This window comes from Opisthocomus hoazin, chromosome 11 (genome assembly GCF_030867145.1).
Source record: "Opisthocomus hoazin isolate bOpiHoa1 chromosome 11, bOpiHoa1.hap1, whole genome shotgun sequence".
NCBI classification, from domain to species: domain Eukaryota; kingdom Metazoa; phylum Chordata; class Aves; order Opisthocomiformes; family Opisthocomidae; genus Opisthocomus; species Opisthocomus hoazin.
This window is the reverse complement of record NC_134424.1, coordinates 7,984,212-8,011,190: the sequence shown is the minus strand read 5'-3', so window position 1 is coordinate 8,011,190 and position 26,979 is coordinate 7,984,212. Positions and strand designations below refer to the sequence as shown.

At 42.1% G+C, this 26,979-nt stretch overlaps 2 long non-coding RNA genes across 2 annotated transcripts; both read right to left on the bottom strand.

Annotated features, from left to right (window-relative positions):
* Nucleotides 1-1,172: 1,172 nt before the first annotated feature.
* LOC142362754 (uncharacterized) lies at nt 1,173-18,319 on the bottom strand. Its single transcript, XR_012765266.1, has 7 exons — nt 18,264-18,319; nt 16,818-16,899; nt 16,021-16,164; nt 12,531-12,820; nt 9,402-9,521; nt 6,455-8,138; nt 1,173-5,876 (listed from the first exon to the last, which is right to left on the bottom strand). It is a non-coding gene; the product is annotated as an uncharacterized LOC142362754 (long non-coding RNA).
* Nucleotides 18,320-18,565: 246 nt separating this feature from the next.
* LOC142362755 (uncharacterized) lies at nt 18,566-26,952 on the bottom strand. The gene is made up of 3 exons (XR_012765267.1): nt 26,820-26,952; nt 26,009-26,121; nt 18,566-19,910 (listed from the first exon to the last, which is right to left on the bottom strand). It is a non-coding gene; the product is annotated as an uncharacterized LOC142362755 (long non-coding RNA).
* Nucleotides 26,953-26,979: the final 27 nt, after the last annotated feature.

Below are 26,979 nucleotides of genomic sequence, written 5' to 3'. Positions count from 1 at the left end.
CCCATTTGCTTTGCAGGACCAGGGTGAGGTGCAAAGCAGGCAAATATTATCTGTTATTTAATCAGCAGAACTCCAAATGTTGTTGAGGTTGACTTCACAGTAACCATTATCTGGGAGACTAAGAGATGGCCTTCTAGTTACAACATTTTGAGCAGTCTTCCTTCTCTCCTGTGTTAAAGACTCTTACAATTTAAGCCTCAGTCCTCATCCAGTCTAAGCAGTGCTGATAAGCAGTGCTTCCACTGACACTTTTTCCATTACAAAATAATGTTCTACCCAAACATACTTTGTTTGACACCAATAAATCAGAGCAGCTCTTTTAATCATACCCAAGACTGAACTAGGCCAAATTTTTATTTTTAAAGCTTATAAAATTTGGTGACTTTTCAAAGAAAACTCTTTTTTTTTTTTTTTTTTTTTTTTTTAAGTGGCACAGTCCAGCACTCCCTGTTCCTGGCAGCAGCTCAGAAATGCTCTGAGAAATGCATCTCTTGTGGCAGTTCTGACCCAAACGAAATCAAGAAACCTTGGAAATCTCATGGGAGATGGATTTTTGTGAGTTTTCCAATTTAAACAGGTGGAGATAAACTAAGATAAGTGCCTGAGACAGATCTGCAACTTGTGGAAGGTTCATCTATAACTGGAAATGTCTGCCTTTATTTTTATGGCCTTACCCTTTCCTTGAGATATGCCTACAGGCGCTTGATTAATGGTGGAGGGAGTTATGTAAATGAATGAATGGGGTAAACAGATGTAGTAGAAAGAAGCCTTCATTCTTAATGCTGACGAATGCTAGCTTTCCAAAGGAGAGATTATTTTAATTGGCCGGCTAGTGCCTCAGAATGGGTTTGAAATGACGATGAGAGGATCTTCAACAGCCCAGAAATACTGATGCTTTTCCCAGGCAGCAGGAATGATAAAAAAAACCCACAACGCAATGCTTGTTTCTGTTACTTAGATATTTCAAATGTGTTGCTTCAAATCAGCTCTTAAGTTCTTCTACCATACTCACATGGCAAAAAGAGAAATAGACAACACCTTTATTTTCAGAACAGCTTTCTCAAGTCACACTGCACTTTATTTTATGACTCCAATATACTTTGTGTTTCTTTTACTCCACTTCTTCATTACCACCTCAACATTAACATGTGTTGCTAAGTAACACCCTTCAGGCCCCTATATTTTTGCTACATGACTGCACTATAACCATGCGTTAATACTTCACAAAGGCAGTAACTATCAGCAATAACCACAATATTACTTGAAGGGAAACCACGGTACTTTCTCATTATGGCTGTATATGCTTCTGAATTGCACCAGTAACCAGGGTAATTCATGGTTGATGGAGGCTGAGATTAATAAATTCCCTGGTGGATTTACAGAAATATTGACGCTTCTCTCACATAAAGGATGTGTACAAAGAGTTTAGCTGCAGCTCATTTCCATTGCATATTAAATAGGGAGCGCACTGGTTCGCGCTGCCGCTGGCTGAATACTTGCCGTGGACTTTACGTGTTCGCCACAGTCGCCATATGGGCAGTGCTGGGAGGGCACACGCTGAATCAGGGGTGCAGCACTGAGCCAGCCATCAGCCAGCTGGCCGTAGGCAGCGACGTGACTGCAGGGTGACTGGGACATGGCGGAGATCTCTGGTCAGTCATAGGGGCTCTTGTAAACTGCTTCTCACTGTACGATGCCAAGTTGTCACCACACAGAGTGGCTGGGAAGATGATGATCTCGGGAGTTTTGGTGGCTCAGTGCTTTCGTTGTGGTTCAGCCTCTTGGGTGTAGGTGGAAAAGCGGTCAGTAAGGACGAGAAGTCCTAGAGAAGGTCACCTACAGACACTTGACATGCTAGAAGGTTCAACAGCAATAGGAAGCCACTTACTGGAAGACAGGTGGCATGAAAAGATATACACCAAGAAATATTTTAGCTTTACTCCTGCCTGAAATGATTCACTGGTCTTAACCAGCAAGGACAGAATGAAAATCCGCATCTCAAACAAGAGATAATGATGATGCTGGAGTGGAATAAAGTAAGATGATTATGAGATGGGTCCCAGCACACACAGAGTTCAGAGGGAGTTTACTGCCCGCATAAAATTTGAGAAGTCAGGCACGTAATTACTGTGAAAAAAAGAATGACTTTTCATCATTTTCATTCTGTGGTAAAAGAAACTAAAGGAAAAACAAATACCTTTAATAATTTCAAAATGTTTCACTTTGTCATCAATCTCAATTTGGCATAATGAGCCTTGCAGGAAGTTCAAAGGCTGCAGTGGGACGAAAACCGGCTTCAGGGATGCTGGGCATTGCAGAAACATAGTTCAGATTGTGCCAGATAATGTCTGTCTCAGCTTTAATAATATTTTACTATTCAGCCTGTTCTAAGCTGGAGACCATATGTGTGCTTTAGCATGTGTATATTTTTACATACACATGTATGTATAGAGAGTACATGCGTGTGCATGCTGCTGCATGTGTGTTCATACCCATGCACAATTAGGTCTGAAGGAAAAGGGAACGGAGTCCTTCAATAGCTACAAAAAGATTTAATTTCATATCAAGCATTTTCCCCGTATTGCTTGGTAGAAGGCCTAATATTTACATGTTTCATTATATAATTAAGATTTCCTGTCTTTCAAGGAAAAGACTGGTTTGCCATGTTCAGTAAAGTAATGAAACACAGAATAAATATTTCTAGTGGAATAACTACATGATACTAAACCCCATGTTTTACCTTATCCTCACCAGGTACTCCAGTTTCTTTAAATGTGTCTTTGTAACAACCAAACTAGCCATAAATTAGTCATGATAATATTACAGATGAATTTAATTTCAAAGTCTCTCAGCAAGTTGTTAAGGGTTTCTTGTCTAGGTCACTCCTAAGGAAATTTGAAAACTTTGGTATGATTTATGAATATTGCTATATTACTAGACTATAACAGTCTATGGGGAATACAAGCACATAAACCTCTTTTTAATTACGTTCCAATAACAATTTCATTTCTTATAGCAAAATAAACATGTAAATCAATGTTTAATGATTCTGTTGTTTTATGAAGTAACTTATAATTTGCCTTTAAACATCCAAGCCAAGTAAAATCTGTGACCCTGCTCATTTTTGTTGAAAGATAATTAGTTAGCAATTAGACCTATTCTGCAGAGGTTGCTTCCTTGTATGGCATTCATAATGCAACGTAAGAGAAGACAGTCCAGTAACAAAAGGCCTGGCTTCTCCTTTCCCCCATGTACAAATACATCAGCCCTGTTATTAAACAATTTTTCAATGTCGCCATTTTTTTTTTACTGGAATTTACTCAACTTTTAAGGCATGAGTAGTTTCCTAAAATTACCGTACTGTCAGTGCTCAATTTCAGGGGTGCTGCTACCTCAAGACTTGTTGTTGTACAAGTCGCATGGACAAACAACTTTTTCCTCTTCTCTCATAATGTAGCCAATCCCCATATTTGGGAAATAGTCCCATCAGTATTAATCCCTTTTAGCTAATGGAATGGCAAATGGCCAATAGTGACAAGAAGAGGTTTAAAGAGTTAAAACTTTGGCCATTTTTGCCAAATCACAAGCTGATCGCAACTCTAGCCTTGTTATTAATCACCTGCTGAAGATCCAGCTCTCCTTTAAGAAACTGCAGTCCATGGGATTTGCACAAATAGGAATATGGCGACTTTTTGCAAGATCTGGCCATTGCTGCCTGTAAGCAATGTGTCTTGCTGGCTTTTGCAATACTATGCAATGAAAATGTCCCTCACGCTGGTGAACAAGTAAACTCCTAAGTTAGTATCATTTCTAATTTATCGTAGGTGCACATACATTAGCTTCTCAGAACTTGCACACATTTCTTCATCACTGGGAGGCAGTAATCCACAGCCCTAACTAGGTTTTCTCTTGGACATATTGCTTGACCTTAGGTGAGTCACTTAATCTTTCTTTCTCTCTCCATTTTACTGTCTATAAAAGTAGGATAATATTGGCTCACATCACCTGCTGAAGAAGGCAATAGTCAACACAAATAGCTGATGTGAGATTAATATTTCTGAAGTACTCTGTTGCTGAAAAATGCTGTCAGTCCAAAGTGTGTGCTACTATAATTATGGTATACAATAGAAATCAAGTAGATAGGCATATATTCTTGTGCCAGCCTTTCTCTCTGCTACCTGACTTCACACACACACATCCAATGGAAAAAGGATTTGAAAATTAAAGTGTCCTCGAAACTAGACTAGAAACTTTCAACCAATGGGGAATGTACATAAACGCCTGTCTGGGAATACTACCAGTCTCTTCCACCTGGGTCTGTTTGATTTTTTTGCCTAATGTGCCAAAATCCACCATGCTGACTGGTAAAGGATGAAGGGATAGCTTTGAGAAAAGGATCGTGGTAGGTCACAATGTCTCCCAAAGCTGCACACCTGATGATGGTAGAACAGGAGGTGACAACAATCCTGCCACCTCCACACACCTGTCATCTCGTGCCCAACAAGGGGACCCAATATTCTGCACGGCAGCACACTTGCCAATGAACTAAATTGCATAACTGTTCTCCTTGGCTGGAAATTCCCAGAAAAAGGGTGACTGTCCCATCTTTTTTCCATCTTCAGGGAAAATCTTAATCTGATTTTCAGAGGTGAGCACTGCATACCTCACACCAAAGCCTTGACCAAATATTAATACAGTATCTTCTGCCACAGAAAGGGAGGAGCAAGGAGCTTTCCAGTACTCATAAAAAAGCAGAAAAATATTTTTTATTTTAAACTATGAAGGCAGCACAAAGGGCTGACATTTTACAATGAATAATATTGCACTTACGCTAAATAACTGCTGCCTTGAATTTCCTCGCTCTCTCTTCTGTATCTCTTTAGCTCTGACTTTATTCCACCTGGAAAACAGTCTGCGTGTTTTCGGCACTGTCAGGAACAAGAAACAGCCTGTGTGCTGTTCAGTCACAGTTGGTCCAAGGCATTTCTGAAAAAGAAGTCACTTTGTTCCCACTGTTGGGTATAAAGTGGAACAGTGGGTGAAGCAGGCATATTTTTTTTTCCCCAACTCCACATTTCCCCAGGGAATTCCTCCAGATTTCTCAGCATCCACCCAAGCAATGTCATGGCGCAGCTGTACCACGTTATACCAACCCTGCCCTGCAGGTTTGTACACCTTTGAGTAGAGGACAGCATTACGCAGCTGCTTTGACTAAAGCATGGGTCAGTGTGACTGCAGGCTATTTTATTATGTAGGTGAAAAAACATGGGCTGTTAGTTTTCTATAAAATGAACAAAAGAAAAACCCCAACAAAACAACAGCCTAGAGATAAAAAGCCCGAAAGTTCCAGAAAATGTCAACTCCAAGAAATGTGGTGGGTGTAAAAACCACAAATTAAGATTTACATTCATATACAGCATCCATGTTTGTTCTGAACAATGCTCAGTGGTGAGAGCTGGGAACCCTGTGAGCGCTGCCTCCCACTGCGGACATGCCTCCCATTCTCGGGGCCGGGCAGGAGCCAACCCTTCCCACGGATGTCCCTTCCCACAGGCGTCCCTGCAAAGCCACCGTCTGTTCTGTGCAGCACCAGGGAGGAGTTTTGCTTCTTCTTTGCAAAGCCCTTTCCAGGAGGATGGAAGTGGGCCTTGCTCCAGACGCTGAGGGTACTTCTCCAGGCGGTGTGTGAGCAGATACCAGACCAGGTCTTTGGACGTGGTGCTACCTTTTGCACTGTAGAAATTTCTGAGGAGCCGTAGAAGCCCCCGCCTTGCTCCAGATCTGGTAGAGGACTGCGGTTGACTCATTAGTTTTAGCCCAGACTACGTGGCGTTCACCCAACACAAGGGATGAGACAATAGTTAGTCCTTGTTAATCTATAATAAGTCAGGAGAGAACAGAAAATGTCAGCTATGTTGCTAATATTTGCATAACACCATTCATTAAAAACCTGCTGAAATTTGACTCAATTTCCAGATTAAAATGGAAATCCAATCAATCCTTCTCCAAAATTTGACCAACACAGTTTTTGGGTTTGGTTTTTTTTTTTAGCAGAAAGACTTCTGACAAACTTACAAAACAAAATGCAAAATCTATTTAGCATGAACATCCTCAGCTCTGCAAGGTCTCTGCAGCAGCTGAAGGTGTTACAGAGGTCATAATGCAGAGTGCTTTAGGGGGAGAAACTGCTTTTGAACAGGCTGTGTTTTCATACATACAGCCAAAGCGTTAGAAGCTATTTTAAAAGAAAGGCTTTGTAAATATTTGTTTTTTTACAATTGGTGTAAGACCTCACTGAATCAGTGAGTGGAAATGAAAATTATTACATAAAACTACTTTTTCTATGTCCTATGCTGTTTTGAAAGTTAATCTAAATGCTATTACACCTTGCAGAGACGCAAACTATGTATTAGGACTTAAAATCTTCAGTCCTTTCAGAAAACATCATACTCACCTGTGCCATGATACCTGTGAAAACTAAGTGCTTGTCCACCTTCATGACTTTCTCAGAGAGGCTGCATGGCAAGAGCGCTTAAATCTTTCAGCTGCGATTCAAGCAGTTAGAAGGAGCTACTGAATTGCTGGCAACATGAGCTAATGTTGAACTAATATGAACTTCATGCAGATTTTCCCGTTTGCCAGAATAGCCGGTTGGGGCGAACTTGTAGTAACAGGCTGGTCGGAGACCTGCCAGGGGAGTCTCTCTGGCAGGCTGCGAGCTGCAGCTGGAGCTGCCTTTGCTGGAGTTTGCTCTGAAGTTAGGACACGCTTGTGCAGCTCAGCTAAAAACTTTCAGCTGGAGAGGAGACAGAGAGGAACCCAGCAGCCCCGGAGCAGCCGAATGTCAGGATAATCCCAGAGCAAAGTCAAACTTTCAGTGAAACTGCGAAAGTGAAAAGTTTATTGAGGCCCAGACTGGGTCTAAGCCCATCTCATCTGGGCTGAGGATGCTGTAGGCTCAGGACAGATGAAAGTATGGAATTCGCTTGTTTTAATGACTGTCCAGGCTGCCCGTAGCCAGAAAGGCATCTCCACCCCTGGATGAGAAGACTCACCACCTCTATGGAGCCACACACATAGAGCTCAGCTCCCACCAGACAGCAGCTGGGTCCATCCCTCTTTTGCTGCCTACTTGACCACTGTCATAGCAGAGGGGCAAGTTTTACAGGGAGAAATGACACCTTAAACCCTGTAAAACCCAAAGAAAAGTCCAGCTGGACAAGCTTCATCAGCTACAAAACTGAGTCCAACAACGCACATTGCAGAACTCACAAACTTTGTCTCAGCAAAGACAATATTTGGGCTTGTCTCGTTTTCAGCTCTCCCAAGTAAAGAAGCTGTTGTTGTTCCCTTAAGAAAGCTCTTCCCAGTTCACTGTCAGGAAGGTTTCCCTGATATTTTGCCAAGAGTTGGATAACAAATAGCAAATGAAACAAATAACAAGATCAGGCCAGAAAGAAGAGAGGAAATATTTAAAAGGAGGAAAGGGACAAATGAGTCTTCAGAGAATATGAGCTATAGAGAATGCGCTGAGTTTGTGTCTGGTACATTTTGCTTCATTTCCAGTTATTCATGCCCCGTATGATTTCTAGAAACAGATAGATCAAATATTTATTAAAAACACACCAGTGGACACATTGCAGCCAATGAAAAAGTGGATCCAAGATGAGTGGGGAGAAAAAGACAAGATTTCTAAGTCTTGACAGTCAAAATAGATTGTCACTGGGCCAACACACAGATTATTCCCTTTCTAACTTGGGCTGAAAAAACCAAATAGGATCATTTCTTCTGTCCCTGATCTCTCTTTCCAGAGCATTCCCTCCACCACTGCTGCCCTGCACTGGATGGTCCACAGACCTCAGCCAGCACCTTTGGGTCAAGGTCTGTACTTCCTTTAGGAGCTGAGTGATGTTTAGTGAATGGACAGAACTAGCCAAGCCTCCAAAGACAAAGTCATCCAGCAGATGCTCTGGAGGCAGCAAGCCTGTCAGCGTGCCCACTGCAAGGTCCCCCAGCGAGACGGTGCCATCGCTGCCGTCGGGCACTCCGAGGGAGACAGAGAGCATATTGGTGGCAGAGACCCCACATTCCAGAGCTGGCACTGAAGATTGCTTTGGAGGAGTTCAGAAACAGAAAACCTAGTAGGAGAGAAGGGAAAAAAGACACAGAGGAGAAGAAAAGAAAATTAAGAAAAAGACAATGACATAAAAAACTATGCCATGTAAAATTTGCATATAAATGACAAGATAAAATAATGCTCAATTACAGCAGCATTATGAACCAACAGTAGCTGCCTATTAGCAGCCTCTTCCTAGGACCGTTTACCACATCTGTGTTTTCCATTAAGACCGAGTAACAGTCTCTGGAGCACACACTGTTCTGTGTGCGCCTACCTGGTGACTGTGAAAATCAAAACTGTCCATTACCCAAATATTGGGAAATTATTCTCCAGATAGACTGTGCGTGTATTCACAAGTAAAATACGTAGCCATACCAGTCTTCACACAAAACCCACTCAGTTTGTCCATGCAAAATAGGAGCTCAAGGCAGGTCAGTACTTTAGAGGTGACCAAGCTCTGAAGTGGCAACACCAACCCATCAGAACTGTCTCTGCCAAATGACAGCTTTACACCATCAACCTTCTTCATCCATGAATCCAGAATATAATGCAGAGGGAACACTCTTATTCTGACCATCTAATGCAACATTCAGGGAAGCTCATGTATTATTAAGCCCTATAAACGATCACATTTCTACCCCCGTCTGACAAAAGTCACCTAGAAAGTTCAAAACTGTATCAGTAGCAGAGAGTTCTTTCCCTAATAAAGCTTTCATGTGATTGACATTTTTGTTGCGATTTTGGCACAAAGGGAAAGATTCAATCTCACACACACAAATGGAAACTTCAGGTCATAAACGCCAGCCGATTACCAGTGGTATTCTACAGCACAAGCTGACAGTAAAGAACAGCAATATTTCCAGTTGTTACAAACCGACATTATAGCTTTTTAAACCAGTTCACTTTTAGCTCAGCAATTCTCTGTTTGTGTACAGTGATTTTTATTTTCCTGGGTTAAGAATATCCGTATCAATTTTGTGGGCATGGTTTGGATCAAGAACATGTGCTGCTAGCTGGAAAACTGCATTTGACCTCTGATTTTCCCTATCTCTTTTCAGGTTTTGTTTTCTCTTAAGTTTAAAGATGCTTTCATTAAAGAAATTATTTCCTTTCTTTGGGAGGCTGAATCAAAAGCCTCTAAAGTCAGTGAGAGTCTTTCCATTAATTTAGTGGGCTTTACATTAGACTTTCAATTAGAAACAGTAAGTGTAGAAGTATAAAGAAACTAAAGATAAAGGAGAGGGGAGCAGGAGGTGGAAATGTTTCATGAAGGTTTACAAACCTCTAAGGTTTCATTTGGCTTTATGTTAAGTTTAGGTCAAAGGTTTGGGTCAGCTTTTGTTCTCCTCGGTCCCCATTTGCTCTGATCTTCTTTTCCAGAGCGGGAATCTTGACAGATGCACTGTGAAAAGGGAAGAATTGGTCTGAAAAGCTGGACTCCAGACCTGCTAGAAGCAGAATGATGAGGCATCAGCTTTGCAGTTTGTTTTCATGTCACAGAGACTGCAACTCCCTCGGCCAAAGTAGCGCAGCATTTGAGTGAACCCTGCAGATATTTTAGGGAAACATAATTAGAGGTGAACGTTATGATTAATGTTCTTGCTTGGCATCTCCTGCAACTCACCACAGTGGGGACAAATGGCAAAGAGTTTTAGGACAGTGCCAAGCCCTGAGGCAGGAGCATTGGCAGGGTTTGCCACCTGTAAAACTGTTCACTTGGGGACAGTATTTTGTTGACTAGCAGCAAAACGCAACGTCTCCCATGGGAAGATAGATCACTTGTCCTCCAAAGGTCATAGGGCTCCAGAACGGCAAAACCACTGTCCCTGCCAGCCTTTGCTTTGCATTGACAGGAGAGGGGTGAGGCAGTGAGACGAGGATTTTGGCGCTTGTGACACAAAAATACAAATAAGGCAAGTCTGCAAGGAGAGATAATATCTTCAGGTTAATTTATTATTATTATTATTTTTAATTTCTAGGTGATATGGCAGGAAAATCAGAGCACCTTGTCTTCTAGCTAACTTCAAAGATAAGTACTAGTTGAAAACAATTGCTGAATTTAAGTGAATTATGTTAATCAATTGGATAATTTGAAAGAAAAAAAAACCCCACAAGGTGGGGGGAGAGGAACTGCTGCCTAGGTAGGAAAGAAGGATGTTAGCAAGCAGAGGTATAAAATCATTAGACCTAGGGGACCGCAGGAAAAACAGGCAGCGCTCAGCCGGGAGTACTAAACAACCCAGTTCCTTCTGCTTCATCCCCAGCTCCCTGCTTCTGCCTCATGTCCCAGTTCATCCCCACCCTCAGCCACATTAGCACAAGTGTTTGCAAGGCCGCTCTCTAACCAGACCACTGAGAGCTGGGTGAACACCAAAATCTTCTGCGCTACTTGGATGCAGGCTTCCTGGATGGGGCTGGCACATCACGCATGCTTTGGCTCAGATTCATCCTGTTAAATTTGGGCACTTCACCACAGACTAAATCCCTAATTCCCTTCGAACCCCTCTCCAGCAAGCGGAGGGAGACGGGCACCCCCAGCGACAATCCCTGCTGCTGGAGACATCGTTTTTCTCTCTTGCCACTGACTATAGAGGGAGCTGGGCACAGGTCACCCTGCTCAGCCCAGCACTGTGCAGGATGGGTCTGGTCTTACCGCCTCCGTTCAGAGGTTTTCCCATCTCTGCACAGGAGTAGGGACTGCGATGTGGCCACAGAAGAACAGAGACAAAAATAGGTTTCTGACCTACTTCTTGGCAGTACGCAGCTGTGAGAGTGGAGCCAAGGGGGAATAGATCATAACCAGGCAGACCGCACGGATGGGTTTGTGAGCTGGGAATGACATTGCTTCTCCAAGTTGGCTTTTCTAGCTTTCCTGTCTAAGCCTTTTCTCTATCTTTTTCTCCATCCTTGACACAAAGACCTGGACCATCTTTTTCCCCCTTTCATTTCTGTTGATGCGACATTTTCTTCTGTGTTTATGTGAACATTATTTGCCATGGTTTTGAAATCAGCTCAGGACACAGTTGCTGTCCCATGACACCTATTTTGGAAACAGCATGTAGGAAATGTTTTCAACTATGAGTATTTGAAGATTATTATGTTCAAGTCAAATATGAGATGTTTTTGCATCTCAGGGAAATTTTACTGTAATATTGTAAACCTTTATATGAATTGTTTCCCCTTTCTGATTTAAATTCAGGCATACTATGGATTTATATCATTGGTTTTCAGTGATAACAGGTACTTTGCACACTAGCAGGCTATCGGTGATGTCTGCACTGAACAACAGAAAACACCTGTTCCTTGAAAGACTTTTGTCTAGATATTATTTTGATTTTTTGTTTCTAGACAATGTTTTTAATTATCAATATTCTCCAGTGTTTCATCTTCCACAGAGACTTCCAATATTTTTAGGACATTCTTTTCAGACACTCAAATTATTTCCTGATGGAGGCTAAGCTGGATCTGTGGGAGAGGCAACCCTTAGATTTCTGACAACTTTTACTCTGATTTTCACCCCTGGGTTGGTTTATACCGGCTGGGCTAAAGCCCTGCTCTGAGCAGGGGGACCGGATGCTGTACACTGCACACATCCAAGCAATCCCATGGCAATCAATTGGTAAGATGAGATAATTGAGAAGCAAATATTTCCTTTGTCCCATACAAATAACATTTTCATTACTCATTTCAATTGGCTGAACAGCAAAACCAAAGCTTTTTCTTAATGAAAAGTGTGTGATCTCAAAGCAAACACCACCAAAACTAAAGATGCTGGAAATTTTCTTGCTGGGAAGTTGCACAACAGAAGTGGCAGGGAGTTTTATCTTTGGGTCATTAATACTTAGGGCCAACCGGGGAACTCCCTTTGAAAAAATTCAAACTCCCCTGAGACAAATAGCACGTCACCCCTGATGACTGATTCCAAAAGAAAAAAGAAACCTGCAATTTTACCCAACACATCCCATTTGGTCCCTGTCCATGCCTAGAAAGGTATATTTCCCTCAGGGCGGGCCCGTTGCTGCTACATCCTCCCACTTCAGTCTAGCTGAACCCCAAGAGGTTTTTCTCTGTTGTGTTGCCAGGATGCTCCTTACGCCCCTCTGTAAACAAACAGGACAGGTCTCGGCAAACTTGACAAGATGCTTTGCGCTCCATTTGCACAGAGCAGTCTTTTTCCTTACAGGGAATCAGCAGAGGAACCAGCCCTTGCTTTGGTTAAGAATCAGAATTCTCGGGCATCCTATAGACATGGCTGTTTAGACAGCGCTCAAAAGACTCCATTGCATCCTCAAAACAGTTCCTAAGCTTGCTTAGCTTTAAAAAGTTGAATATTACCACTGCTGTTGATGCCATTTAGGCTCTGATTTATTGAAAAAAATGTGTTTTTCTTTTCAATTAAATAAGCACGTACCTGTGCATATACTCACACTTCTTCAGAGGTTTGGGGGAATTACATGTAAATGGCTGTTGATGAAACTCAAACACCATGTGCTGGAATTCAGAGCCAGCTTTCCGGGATTAGGTGTCCCCAGCTAACCTCAGCTGTTAGGAATTATTTTGGAGCTTGGCCCTGGCAGGTGAGGTGGAACAATGAGGAGAACAACAAAAGAGTTTCTCTTGCTTCTGCCCCTGCCTCCTTCCTTCCCAGCGTTGGGCAAATGTGGTTTTAATTCAGAAGTACAAATGTCATCTTCAAAGTCCCTGGGGAGGAAGGGAAAGAAAGGAGTTTTAAAAAAAAAAAATAAGATGGATTGCAATTTATCAAGATTTTTTTACTGTGAAATTGAACTGGAAAGTCTTAACATTCAAGTGATGAGCAAGTGGGGGACCTGGAGAGGGGCTGGGTGTGCTGGAGCTAGTCTGCAAGGTGCTTGCAATGCCAAGGACTTCCCCACTGTCCCAAACAACCTCTAATATTCAAAGCCAGCCTTTTCTCTGATGTAAATAAACCTGTGATCCCATGTGGCCAGATGTCTAGGGAAAACAGCTCCACTTTATGTGCTGTTCTTGGAGTGCTTAGAGCAAGGCGAAAGGTGTCACTGAAAGCTGTTTGGGACCGTCAAGTGGTGAAGAACTATTTTTTCCCTATGTTATCGCCACTTTGTGCTTTTGGAAGTCTCCAGGCTGGCAGCTACTTTTGTTTCCTCCAGGTTATGACAGCCACAACGCAACAGCTGTGTACGTGATACAGACCTGACAGCAGACGTGAATAATGGAAAAGGGTTATGAACACAAGAAGTCACAGCGAGTGCTCGCTGTACTTTCTTAATGTATGTGACATTGACATAATATGCCCTGGGGCGTTTTGGATCAGACAGTGTTTGCCTGTTCCACGTGTTGGTTTTATGAATAGCAATCAAGTTGTGAAACACATGTAGGCAGTGTGTGTGGCGGGTGGCTTTCCATCCTGCGTGTGGGTGGGAAACATGCAGACGTGGTGAAGGCAAGAGTCCCAACAGAAACCCCATTTTGCTGTTGGAGGAGAGGGCTCCTGCTCCCTGGGCAGGGCTTATGGTGGACTGCCTGTATGCTGCTGCAGGGTGACGGTGGTCAACTGTTGTTTCATCTGACTGCATAACATGCACAGCACCTAGGAACAGGTTTCATGATACACAGAAGTTAAACCACATACTTGCCCCAGGAGCTGACCTGTGAGTTGGATATACTCCTCACCAATACAAGAAATTAAAGCCTTATTTCCCAAGCACACAGGCTGCATGGGAGTGGTGCAGCTCAGCAGAGGTTCAGCCCGAACCCCTCTTCCTTAGGCTGTGAGGCAGCAACCCATCAATCAGGTGCACAGAGATGTGTTAGTGAATCACCAGCAACGAGAAGCATGTCTCCCCCTCCCCCGCCTGCTTCCTTTGGAAGGAAAAGTCCATTTCTGTAGGGACAGGAAGCAGGATTAATCCCTCTGATTTCTGCCTCTAACTCCTTCTCCCTGACACCCAGTTCCAGCTTTCATCCTCCTATCTGGGCTATTTAGTGTAGAGCAGAGAAGACAGAGAGGAGATGTGATAACAGTCTTCAGTTATGGAAAATGCTTGTTCAAAGAGGAAGGCAATAAATTGTTATCCACATCCACGGGGAGAGCACAAAAAGTAATGGGTTTAAATGCGGCAAGGGAGAGTTCAGCTCAGCACTAGAAAAACTTCCCTACTGCAAGGGTCATTAGGCACTGGAGGACATGGCCTAGGGAGGCTGGGGTTCTCCACTGCTGGCAGGGTTAAAGAAACACATTAGACAAACATATGTCAGCAGTAGTTTGCGTGGGAGTGGATGAGATGACCTCCTTAGGTCCCTTCTAGCCCTGTTTTCTTTCATACCATGGTGATAACCATCCCAGTCTCGCTCCATGGCAGCCGGCTACGGCAAAACTTCACTTTGCCTGTGTTTTTCAGTGTAGGATGGCAATCCTATGGCAGCAACACATTTGGCTCAAGGACCTGATGAAGCCAGAAGATAGGATGCTCTTCCCAGTCATCACACAGCAAGCACAGCTGTCAGGTCCTGCAGGACTCAGGTGATTACTCTGCCGACTCCTAAATCATTTAATTGTCTCTAAAACAATCAGCAAAAGAAACTCAGGCACCCTAAGAGCTCACTGCCTTTGCAGAGGACAAGGGCTCACACTCACAAATGTACACCATGACTCTAAAGCGGGGGCACCTCAACAGGCTCCCCCAAAGCATGGGGATGTCCCCACAAGCAATACACTTGAGGACAGTTACTTTGCCCAGTGCAAGAATACCAGACACCATGGACTAAGCTTGCATTTGCAACCAGTAGAGCCTGGTCTTGCACAGCCCTTGCGAGGAACAGCATCCCCTGAGATGCTCTACCCTGAAACGTGCTTCTCGCCAAATCACACTGAAAATGGGACTGATCATATGTTTACATAAGGATATCCTTAAGTGCTTTGCTGGATTGGGGCCTTATCCAGCTACGTTTCAGGCTCTTGGAGTTCAGTACGGATTGATTAGTCTCTCTGAATGACCTGGGTGCTGAAAGCCTACATGTGTCAAAATGAGGATATTTTGCTGAAGATTATTTTTCTTTGTTTTTTTTCAGGTATCCCAAGCAGAAGAGATGGTCAATAACAACAAAATCAGAAAACAGTACCCCATTTCTAACCAGCAAAAAAGTGCCAGTGAACCCTAACAGATGTAATTTGTATCATTAATGCTGATGAAGTTAGTAACCTTTGGCAAGGAGACATGGATCAATAGCTATTCGAGAAGCTGCAGATATATAAATGGGCATGAACTAGGAAGAAAGGTGTAGAAGGTAATAGCAGAATATTTAAACCAGATGAAAGCTATAAGGTAGGTTAGTGACCTTGAAAGAACCAGATAAGTAAAAAAGTAGAGAAAGGCAACAATGATTTATATACTTGCCCTGCACAAATATTACAATGCTTATTGAAGGGTGTAGTAAATTATGAACAAAGTAGAGCTTTATTAGATTAATGACAGGGGAATTTATGTAGGAAGGTTGGCGCCTTCGGAAAGTAGGTAAGGGAAATTAGCTTTATATTAACTCTTTTGTTCCAGGCTTGAACATGTCTTTTTCTGTCATGGGAAGGACAGTGGGAGGGACAAATCAGCAATCACAATACTCAATCACACATGGAAATATACTTGTAATCATATCAAGTCGCAGCAGTGACTGTAACAACTTCTTGGACAATCGCCATCCATAAAAGAGCTAACTCTACAGAGAAAACATTCTGGGGCACAGCTTGCACCAGTTAATCAGGGCATGGTCAGCTGCATTACTGGGGCACACCAGCCTGCTGATCATTAACGTCTGTGATTGCCGTTAACTGCAAAGGAGCAAGTGGTGATGCTGTCCTCCAGCCCTGAGACTGAACTTAGTGAGATCAGTGTCCAAATTCTTACCTCCATTATCAGGGTAAGGCCCGAGGAGCCGGCACCGTGCAGCGTGCTTCTCATTATTCACCGCTTGCCAGGTACAGGTGACCCAAAAACCTGACCCACAGCCCCGCGAGCCCCCTTCGGATTTCTCCGCACTCCGGATCAGGCCTCAAGAGAAAGATTAGAATGAAAAAGGTCAAATAAAAATGAACTTTTGTGAGTGTGTTTCTGATCGCTTTTGCATGCTGCTCTTTGCTCCCTGTTAGAGCCCTTGCCCAAGCGTAAGGTGGACAAAGAAAGTTTTAGTTGGGAGAGGATTGCAGGTTAATATCCATACTCAACAGAGCTGCTTACAGGGGAAAAATGAGATGGCTAAGAAATCAAAAATATTTAACAGCATCACCTACAGACAGTAAATTTTGCAGGTAGGATAATGCAGATACAGCTATTATGGAATCATGAATCGTCAGCTCCTTTATGTTGTTATGTTTTTCCTTCCTTGTAAGATTTGTTGAAAAAGTGGAATATGCTAATAATCCTCTCTAATTTGTCTCCCTTGAAGTTTTATGTGAGCAGAGTAATACATTCTGTTTGAACTCCATAATTCTTTTGTAATTATTTTTAGTTATGTTGTCTTTAACACTCTATGGGCAGCTAATGAATTTAAGAAAATGTATAGTCTCCTTGAATTACCTACTGTAATTCCTCACCAGCATGAGCTTGAATTTAGCTGGCAGCTACAGTCTTTTACAAATCATCATTAAAACTCTTCCCAGTCCATGTGTGATCCAGACAAAGAATTTCCCCCCATGCCCTCCTACCTCTGTGTTACTCAGCATCTCATCCTACGCCATTTAAAGCTGACATATCTAAAGACTGGATGGAGTATTTCAGCTCTTCCATCTGCAAGAAGCAAAGGATAAATACATATTTATTGGTCCACAATAGCTGCTGTCCTGTGATGAGGTAACTACGCTTATGCAGGGAAGGTAGTCAAGTGGACAACTTGAATTAGGCTGGAAAGGCAAAAGCTTCTGCGCAGTGGTGACACTGTCTCCAAACACACTCTTTTACTATGAGAAAGTGTAAAAAGGAGGCATGAGAAAAAGGAGGACAACTCTCTTCACCACATGATCCATCCTTCCCCCGCTACATCTTCAGGAGAAACGGAGACTGACGGCAGCCCTCCTTCACCCTCACACCTGTGGAAACTTCCAGTGGCCTCATTTCCTCTCTCCTCCGCATCCTCCCACAGAAACGGGTCTATCTGTTAACCAGAAGGAATGAGACTGACGTTTTTGGTGAAATATTTTAAGATGGCCTGTATCTGTATGTGAAAATGGAGGATTTGTTTTCCTAAAGAATCTACATTTTCTGAAGATTACAGGAAATCATTATTTTGGGAAATTTTTGCCCTTACAATCTCTTCTTCCCTACAGGCAAGCCTCATCCAGATTGCTTCATGCGATACTGGATATATGCATTCGTTTTCTGACTGAAATAAGAAAAAGAACCAAAACTCATAGATGTTAACAGAAACGAAAGCTTTTGTCCTGATCTTTCAAAAAACTGTCATGGTGACACAACAGTGAAACACAGAGCTAAAAAAAACACTGATATGGAAAAAATGTTGTCATTCGAATCCCTCAGTGAAATACAATGGTCAATACCACCTTAATACAAAGCATAATATCAAAGTAACACCTGCCTGTGAAACACTTGATTTTTAAGGAAATTCTTCCCTGCAGAAAATGGTCCCATAGAACTTTTTAACTCTACTTAATCAGTGCAAAAAAACCCATAGAGAAGATGATTCTAATTTCCTTTTCTAAATGAAAAATGTCCATTTCATGAGGAAAGGTCAGCTGTTAGGCAGAGTGCTGGTGCACTTTAGAGAACTTAAAATCTGCACCTGGACTTCCTCACACCATAAATATTTCCTTCCTTCAGCCCGGCTGAAAATTGCTGTTTAAAACTACATTTTTGTTCTTTGTCCTTCCATTACTCTGATGGTTGTGTCTTCCTTGCTTAGAATTTACCCTTCCTGTAACATTTTCTGGATTATATATAATAAATACTGGTTTATGTCATAATCCCAGCTAGACAGCTATAGAAGTGTTAAATAGCTACTGTGACATGTCTAATAAATAGCTATCTAACCACATTACAAATAACCCCAAATTCAGTCCAATAAATATTGCAATAAATTTGTTTTTGCCAGTACATCTGTATAAATATCAGCAATAAGATAGAAAAGAAAGGCTAACCGTATGAAAGAGCTTTGATTTTGGAAAAAGTCCACGTGCAATACTTCATTCTCCTTATGGGAAAAGAAGAAAAAAAATTATTCAGCAAATAATATAGCATGGGGAGAGGGAGAGATTGCTGTTTATTTAGATGAGAAAAGATGAAGCATGCAAAATAGGGCATGAACATCTATGGAAGTCACGCAATCTTTGCACACATTAAAGAACAATAATTTTCCATCTATTAACTAGCTCTTATTGGCAATACCATTACTAGCAGACGGAAACACCAAATGGACAAGACAGACAGACAGGTACCTTTTTCTTCTAGGCTGTGATCCTGTGCTGTCTGCCAGAACTTCTGGAAAATATTCCAAGTATTTGGCTGACTATTCAGTAGCCTTATCGATACAGGCCGCATCAGCTTTTCTTCACCTACCACCCACTTTTTACCATCCTGTGGATGACATAAGCCAAGTGCATCTCAGCTGGCAGTGGCTGGCATGGCCCCAGCAGGAAGGAGAGGTCTGTCCCCACCTCCCACGCCTGATGCCGTGCCTGTGCGTGCACCACAGGGCTGACTGCCAAGCCTTTACTAGTGCCATCGGCACCCCATGCTGTAGCATCAGGAGCTAGGTCGTTCATCTGTGCTCTGCCACATAGAAGAACATTTTGCATTTCCACTGCTCAAGTTTAGACAGCTTTGAGGATCCTCCCTGCCTTTGCTTTCCCATTAACCAAAATACCACTCACTCGCTGTCAGCAGTAATGAAAATACCTGCCACAGTTCTGTGTCTGTTCCAGTCTGTTTAGTTTAGCTTGCTTTAGTTTTAGTCCTGTATAGAATCTTAAAAAAAAAAAAAAAAAAAGGTATTCTGTTCAGAGGAAGCTTTTAATACCACTGTTGGTTCCCTATTTATATCCTCCTGGAGCCTTGGGACCAGGAGATAATACTACCAGTTTCCCCCCATGTCAGTCCACTCAGAAAAACAGAAGTTGGCTCTACAATTACACAAAGGATGTGCATAAGCATTTGCGTAATATCATATTTTCCACAGGGTCTGACTGGTGGGTCACGTACTCTTCAACTGGTTTCTAACTACTCAGCTCTGGTAAGGACAGTGGGCATGCACATTTAAATTATAAGAAACATGGAATATTTCTTCCACCTTCAACTTCCATCACCAGGGCTGCACATTGAAGGTGCTAAAGGTTGCCCATGGGAACTGAAATTTCAGTCAGAGCACTGAAGATATGCAAACAGTGATTTTCTAGGAACCTATAGACCACGGCAGCAAAGCACATGATACATGCTTGCACTGAAAGCGCAGGTAGCTTGTCTTCTGTTCCATAGGACAACACCACACAGTGAACTTGAAGTCCTCATTCGCTGCATCGATTGACAAGAACTCTCCAAGAGTTGACATATCTGCGAGTGAAGAGACCGAAGCTGTTTGCCTTTTCGTTCCCTGATGCTTGTCCAGCCTTAGACTTCTCCACACTTTACTCCATACATCCCTCCACAGGGGTCTATAACCTTTTCCTGCATTTGACAGCATCTCCTGTCTCTGTAGATGTCTGTGCATGAAATGAACAGTCTTGGATCTCCTCGGATTTTATATGGTGCCATCAAAATCCACTCTGTCTTCTCCATCCACGACCACTTTCCTGTCCAAGAGAAACATGTCGCATACATAGGTGCTGACCACATATAGTTGTTTTCTCCAGGTGGGATCTAGCTCTTAATGTTATAAATACACACAACACAAACTACATTGACAAGCTGCCCTGTTCTATCCAGGTGGTATCCCAAAGAGGGACGGCTTTTGGGAAAAGCCCGAGATGTCCCTCTCAACCAAGCAGTGAAAGGGTCTCAGCGAAGGGTGGAATAGTCAGATTTGAAGCAGAAAACAGTGTGGGGACAGAAGACCCTTTTTCCATTGACTGCTTTCAAGCACAGTCTTGTTAAACGTGGAGGGTAGATGTAGGGAAGCATAAAACTCAGTAGGTCAGAGCCTCCACATATCTAGTTATAAACCCATTTGGCCCTAGCCTAAATATCCTAATCTTAGTCTCAAAATATACAAGTCTGCCCAGAGAGACGCAAAGCAACGATAGCCCATGTAGTGACTTGCCAGTCTCAAACTGCCCGTGTTGTTCTTTCAGTTATCACAGTTTATTTTTTGGACATTTAGACTCCAGAGGCTGCTTGCCACAGAGCAGTAAGGCACCATGGAGGACATGGTGATTTGTGACAAATCACTTCAAGGACGAGGGGAACCTTTACAACGATTTCTTTGTCTGTCTCCTCATGATTTGCTGCAAAGGTTAATTTGTTTTGAAATCGCCATTTTAAATTTGCGTTACTGATCAACCTAGCAATTATAAATGTTAATCTATTCTTCAGTGGCCTTAAATTCAGAGATTGAGACTGTTGCGCTAAAAATTTTCATCCCTTGCTGTGATTTATTAAGACTTGAGTGATACTGAGAACCCACCGAGTCAGAGCACTGATATAAGCATGATTTCAAGGCAAACGTTTAATTAGTTTTAAAGCAGGATGGACCAATTTATATCACTTTGATTTATATCAGCTTTGTTAATTGTGGTTTAAATCAGAACCACGAAACCACAATTTAAGTAACTCAGTTTGCATTGCAGTTGCACCTTCTAACAGATATTCATAAGAAAGAGTTATTGTCAGAGAGACAACTAATAGAAATGTTGAAGTGCAAGGAAAGATACCTTTGAGGTTGTATTTAATGTTTGTTTTTGTTAACTAAGAGAATACATTAAAACCACACTGACACCACTATACATCTCAGTATTTATTATGGCATATGATTTTTGCATTCGATTCGCAAGAAAACAGGACATGGCATTTTTAAACACCTGATTAACTTTTTAACATGTGCTTTGTGTCATGCTGCTTCTGAACAAAAATATCCAGAAGAGCATAATTGTTTAAATAGAACTACATTGTCTCCTGCACATTTGAGGAAATATTATCAAAACACGTATTGCATTTCAAGGTAGTTGGTGTACCTAACTGTGCAAATATTAACCAGCTGAGCTATTTTTTCTTTCCTTCCATGTTCTCCAACATCAGAATTAGTCAATCTCATACTCCCCCCTCCCCCACCCCCTTTTTACTCATAAGACAGGCGAAGATAAACAAATTTTCCCTTTCTTTCAACTCCCAGTTGTTTTCCCAACTTGGAATATTCTAGTCATTAAGTGACGTAAAGCAGATAAAATAAAAAGAAGAAAATGTTCTTTTTGCACCTGCAAAAAAGACTACAGCTGTCAGAAGCTAGTTTATTACTCAAGAAGTTTGAATTCCAGGTGTCTAGCTAGTAATTTCTCCCATTTAGTGATCTGACATTCTTCAGAATTTTGGCAGTGAATATATACTCAACTGCTACTTTAATGAAAGGGTTTATTAATAAGAAAATGTAATTTTATTTTAGGCATTCACAACAAATTTAGGCTGTCATCATTCCAAAATACATGCCTTCAAGTTTAATTTTAAGCAGAGAAAGATATTAATTTAAAAACTAAAAGATGCATGAATGCATTCTGTAAAAATACACAGAGGGTTCTCACCACTAAGGAACAACCGACAAAAGGACAAGAACCTCAATGGATTAATTCGCATGTATTTTAGAAGGAAACACAACAGAAACACTCTGAATTTTTTTGTCCAGAGGATTTTCCTCCTGCCCTCAGCTGAGAACTGAGCATGTCCTGGTCTGCGGTATCATCTCTGGCACAGAAACACTTTGCTGGTGCATGTGATTCCTTCTACCACAGCCTGAATTTTGGAGGAGAGGCTATGCACGTGACACCACTTGTTTTGCCAATAGAAAGGAAGATTGGAGAAGCTCATGTGTTTGTTGCATGATAAAATGAGATTTTTACCAGCTGCATCTGACAGATCTTTCTCTTGTGACTCTTGATACCAGCCTGACAATGAACTCTCTTCTCAACAACCATCATTCTCAGACAATGTGACAGAAAAGGCACAGCTCGAAAAATCCGAATACTTATTCAAAATTCTGTCTAAACCACTACCTGATTAGAAATCAGCTAGCTAAATCAACATGACTGCTGGCTAAGTAAGAGAGCTTTCCCCCTCCATTACTCGGCGCGAGCCTAGAAGAGTTTCATACCACGATGATGTGTTTTCTTCATTCCCATCCCTGGCGGCAAGAGCAGGGTATCAACACTGACTGCTCAGGGAGGCTGGCAGGACTGGCGTGCCCACGCCTCCATCTCTGGGCAATAGCACCATAACATCTAACAATAGGCTCTAGAGCTGGGTATTAATTTTTCCCAATGTTATTCTCAACATTTGGCACAGGAAATCCTGTTCCATGGGCCAAAAATCTGTGGTGTAACAGAGGTCAGGCAAGGGAGCTCCAGACTGTGGTGTTCACTGAGGGTTCACACGATGTCCTTTATGTTTTAGCCCCCAAAGCTTGTAGCGTTACACTCATTTTCAAACAGTTTTCTGTAAGCAGAGACATTTGGTTTAATTCCTGCACTGAAGTTCTGAAAATGATGCTGAAGGTGCCACCTAGCATTTAAGTTACCAGTGCAAACTAATACCAGTAAAAGTTGTATGTCGGTCCATAGCTCTTGTAAAAGGATTGACTCCCCAGCAGGGTAAGAATTTGAAACTAAATTGAACAAACAAATAAGCAAGTTAGCTGTTCAGCAGTTCCGAGTTTGCAGCACAGGAATCTGCGCACCAAAAAGGTCCAGGAGCGCTGGGACCAGGCAGGCACACGCCTGGGAGGGAGCAGAACAAAACATCCAGCTAACATTTCCACAAGGCTCTGCACAAGTACTTCTCAATCAAATGAAAACTTGAATGAAAAAAATGCACATGAAAACTTGCTAAGTAAACAGATTTTACAAAAGGGTAAAAACATTTCTGGGGAATAAAAGCTTTGCTTATTCTAAACTTCAGAGCAGGCACAAAGAGAGGTGCCAGAAGCAGTAACCAGAGAGCTGTCACCGTGCTGCATTTCATACACCCATGAGTTCCCCTTAGCAACATCTCCTTTTCTGCTGAAAACACTACAGTGTACAATCCCTCTATACAAGTGTCAGCCTACCTGAAAATGACAACTTAAGTGCACAGAATAGACAAAAGGGGTCACTAAATCTCTCAGTCCTGTGTTTGGAAAGATGCACCATATATTCAAGACCAATTAAATACTTTTAAACCTTCATGAGTACCTCCAAGAGTTATGTCTGCTAAATCCATCAGGTCTGCAAAACTTGCATAGGAAAATCACAGAAGAGTTTTGCAAGGCGAGGCTCTTCACACACTGATGTAATTTTTAATGTTTTGGAAAACATAGGAAATTCCAGCAATCATTGAATCAAGCTTGAATGTCTTTCTGAAAGATGTGTGTTAGTTAAATATAAACCATTAAGTAAATACATGGAAAACATAATGCCTAGAAGAAATAAACAACCGATATATACCACATCAGACTAAACAAGCTAGCTGTTCTTTCTTGGTTTTGCACTATCTTTGGAGACATTGGAAAATAATAATAAAAAAGGCTGAAAAATTAAAAAAGTTGATTCTTTCTCCCTACCAGTCATATCTGAACCAGTGCAGAGCAGCCTAGAGCCTAACATACCATCTTCCTTTAATCCCTTCATGCTTACAGTGAAAAGCGCTGTACAAAAGCCCACCATGTGTGACCATCAGGATATTACCTCTCTGTATGGGGATTCCTCGTCTGCACAAAGCTAAGGAAATTAGGCTGCGCCTCCCAGACAGCGCGGATGAGCCAGAGGGAGGGGGGCTGAAGAGCTACCGCACCCCCCCTGCTCCTGGCAAGTAAGGAGGATCCCCCGTTTGGGAACAAGCTTGGCACGCACAGAGCCAGCCGGTGCTCAAAGGACACTGAGCATGATATGTTTCATCCCAACCTGATCCGGAATTCAGGTCAGCTCTCCTGATGGCTGCATTGTCAAGAAATCAGCTAAATGGTGGGGCTAATCAAGATGCCTATGCTAGCTGGATACTTCACCTCCTGTGTGGGCAGGGAAAATGAAGAGAAGAACTAGCTGACATGAGGAAAATTGAGAAGCTGTAATTCACATGGAATTGGCCCAGAAATAATCAGATTCCTAACTCCTTTATTTGTTCCTGGACTGAATCCATTCTGACCAGACAAACTCCTCCTCAGTACAATACACAGCTTTGCACACTGATGTAATGAAGTGATGGGTCATGCTGGTGCTATCGCATCCAGGATTTATGAGGAGACATTATCGCCTGTAATCGGGTATTGGAGGGGGCAGAGATATTTCGGTTTAGCTCTGCAAACAACTCTAAGGCATGTTTAAACGTGTAGGATGAAATCAATCAAATTAAGGTGCTGTGCGTGAGTGTATCTCCACTGACCTCAGAGGAATTCCAGTGTACTTTGGTACAGGATCTGACCGGTTAGGAATTAATGCATAAATCCAGTACATCTATTAGCAAAAGCAGGCACACCTCCTACAGGTAATTCAGCATATTTCCTCTCCTTTCCTGAAAAGAAAATGTTCAGTGCAGATACAAAAGCTGCCTTCCCCGTTGATCGCCTCTTGTCTCTGTTTGGCTTGTTCCTTACATTCTTCATTCAGCAGCAGCTGCACATAGTTGGTTGAACACTCCAAGTTGTTTGTCAAAGTTTTTGTAAGGCTTTTCATCTCCCTGCTTTCCTGTGAGGTGCCCAAACATAAGTCATCTCTGTTGGCTTTTGGAGCGGATTAATTCAGAGCACAGCCTCAGAACTGGCAGGTAATCAATTAGTTGGAGTTTAAAGCGAAGTATTTTTCCCTAACAAGGGCAATAAAAAGGTGGGAAAGGTATTTCTGAATTAACACATTTTAGTTCAGGTAATATATTTCCTAGAGGCACACCTCTAATGCCAACTCGTGGGCAATTCTTTCAGTAGATGTGATCTGAAAAGCCACTGGAGGTGGATGGAAGCTAATCCAAACAGAGGGTATGATTTATCACTTCTCAAGCGCACAGGCGGATATCACATTGCAGCCTCAAGATTTTGGGCCTTGAAGCACACTGCACTGCACTAGATCCATGGGGACAGAAGTAGAAAACCTCCTATTAACATCACTCCCGCTTGTCCTCAACCTGTTGGAGATGTTACTGTAAAGGGTCAGCACCAAGGAGGAACCAGGGGCCACCAAGAGCCAGGGAACCCGGGGCTCTCTGCAGCACTCCCCAGCTACCTGGCAGTGTAATACAGGAAAAAGGGTTTTAGTCGTCTCACCACACACAGCTTTTGCCACAGAATGAAGAGGGAAATGGATCATATCTGCAACATCTTGAAGCCCTGATCCATAGCTAGCTAACTCGTAATAGGAGTCTCCTGTAAAGATCAACTCCATGGAATTTTTTTAACATGAATACCTCTCAAATAATGTATTTGATTGAGCTACCTCCTAGGAAATGGTCCATCACAGTCAGGAACTCCTGTTGACCTCCACCCTCAAAATGCTTGTCCCTACAAGACAGAAGGAGAGAGGGCAGCATGGGACCTGACCTCAGCTGACGATCAGTGGGAGCCTGGCTCCCGTCTGTGCTTTGAGAGTTCTCATACCAAATTCATGCCCAAGTTGTGTCATATGGTATCAGGCCAAGTAGATGCACAGTGCGAGGTCAGGGATTAATTTGACACATCATGGCTCCAAATCCCAAAATGATTTATGGATGTAAAAAACTTTCTTACCTTACTTGACGGGAACATTCATTTGCACGAAATTAGATGGGTAAGATCAGGATCAGTCTCCAGAGAAAAAAAACGATGTAAAGGCAGTTATTCATCATGACTACTTTGTTTTTCTGGAAGGGGAAAAAAAAGGGAAACATTTGAATTATAGCTATTTGACAGGTAACATTGTAGTAGACAGGTTAGTCCTTGTAATCCACTGGCATTATCAGCAGAGGACTAAATCAAATGTGGTTTTATTCATCTTGTATATCTATTAATACAATCCATTGCAATGGTTATTTAATATTTATGTTGTCTGCGTGAATTACCGCATATTTCATTCTGTTTTGAAAACTAGGCTAGTTGAAATAGCACAGCATTGCTTTTTATCTGACAGAGCTTTAATCTTTTTCTCATTGTGGTTTTATCTGAACCGTTGTTCGAAATACATAAAAAATTTTTTTGCAAGATATGGAGTTCTCATATTAGAATTCTGTTGGTCATGGCATCATGATACACCTGGCACTGCTTATAAATAATAAGAGTGTGTTTTTTCACTGCCTGTATTACTTTGAATAAATAGCATCCACCACACTGAACAACCTTTAAAAGCGTTCATACTATAGCTGAAGTAGTCAAATTCCACCCTTCAGGAAGTACGATACTTGCTTGCAGAGATCAGGAAAGACCTTCTACTCTACTTATAGGAATAAGCAGTTTATGGCTCTTCTATCTTGTTAGCTAGTCTTATCCATCATGGCACGCTCAATCTGGTACAAAATACCCCAGAGAAAAACAGATCAGATCTCTCTAAATCATTAGAACATACCTGCTGCTGCACTCCAGCCTGTCGTCATTTGGGTCACACTGAGAGTCGCAATCAGCATCTTGTTCCACTTAGCAACGAAGAACCAACTGAAAGTTAGATTGGAGAAGAAAATCTTCAAACGTAAGCCTTTAGGGAAAAATCACCTTCCACCTTCTAGTAC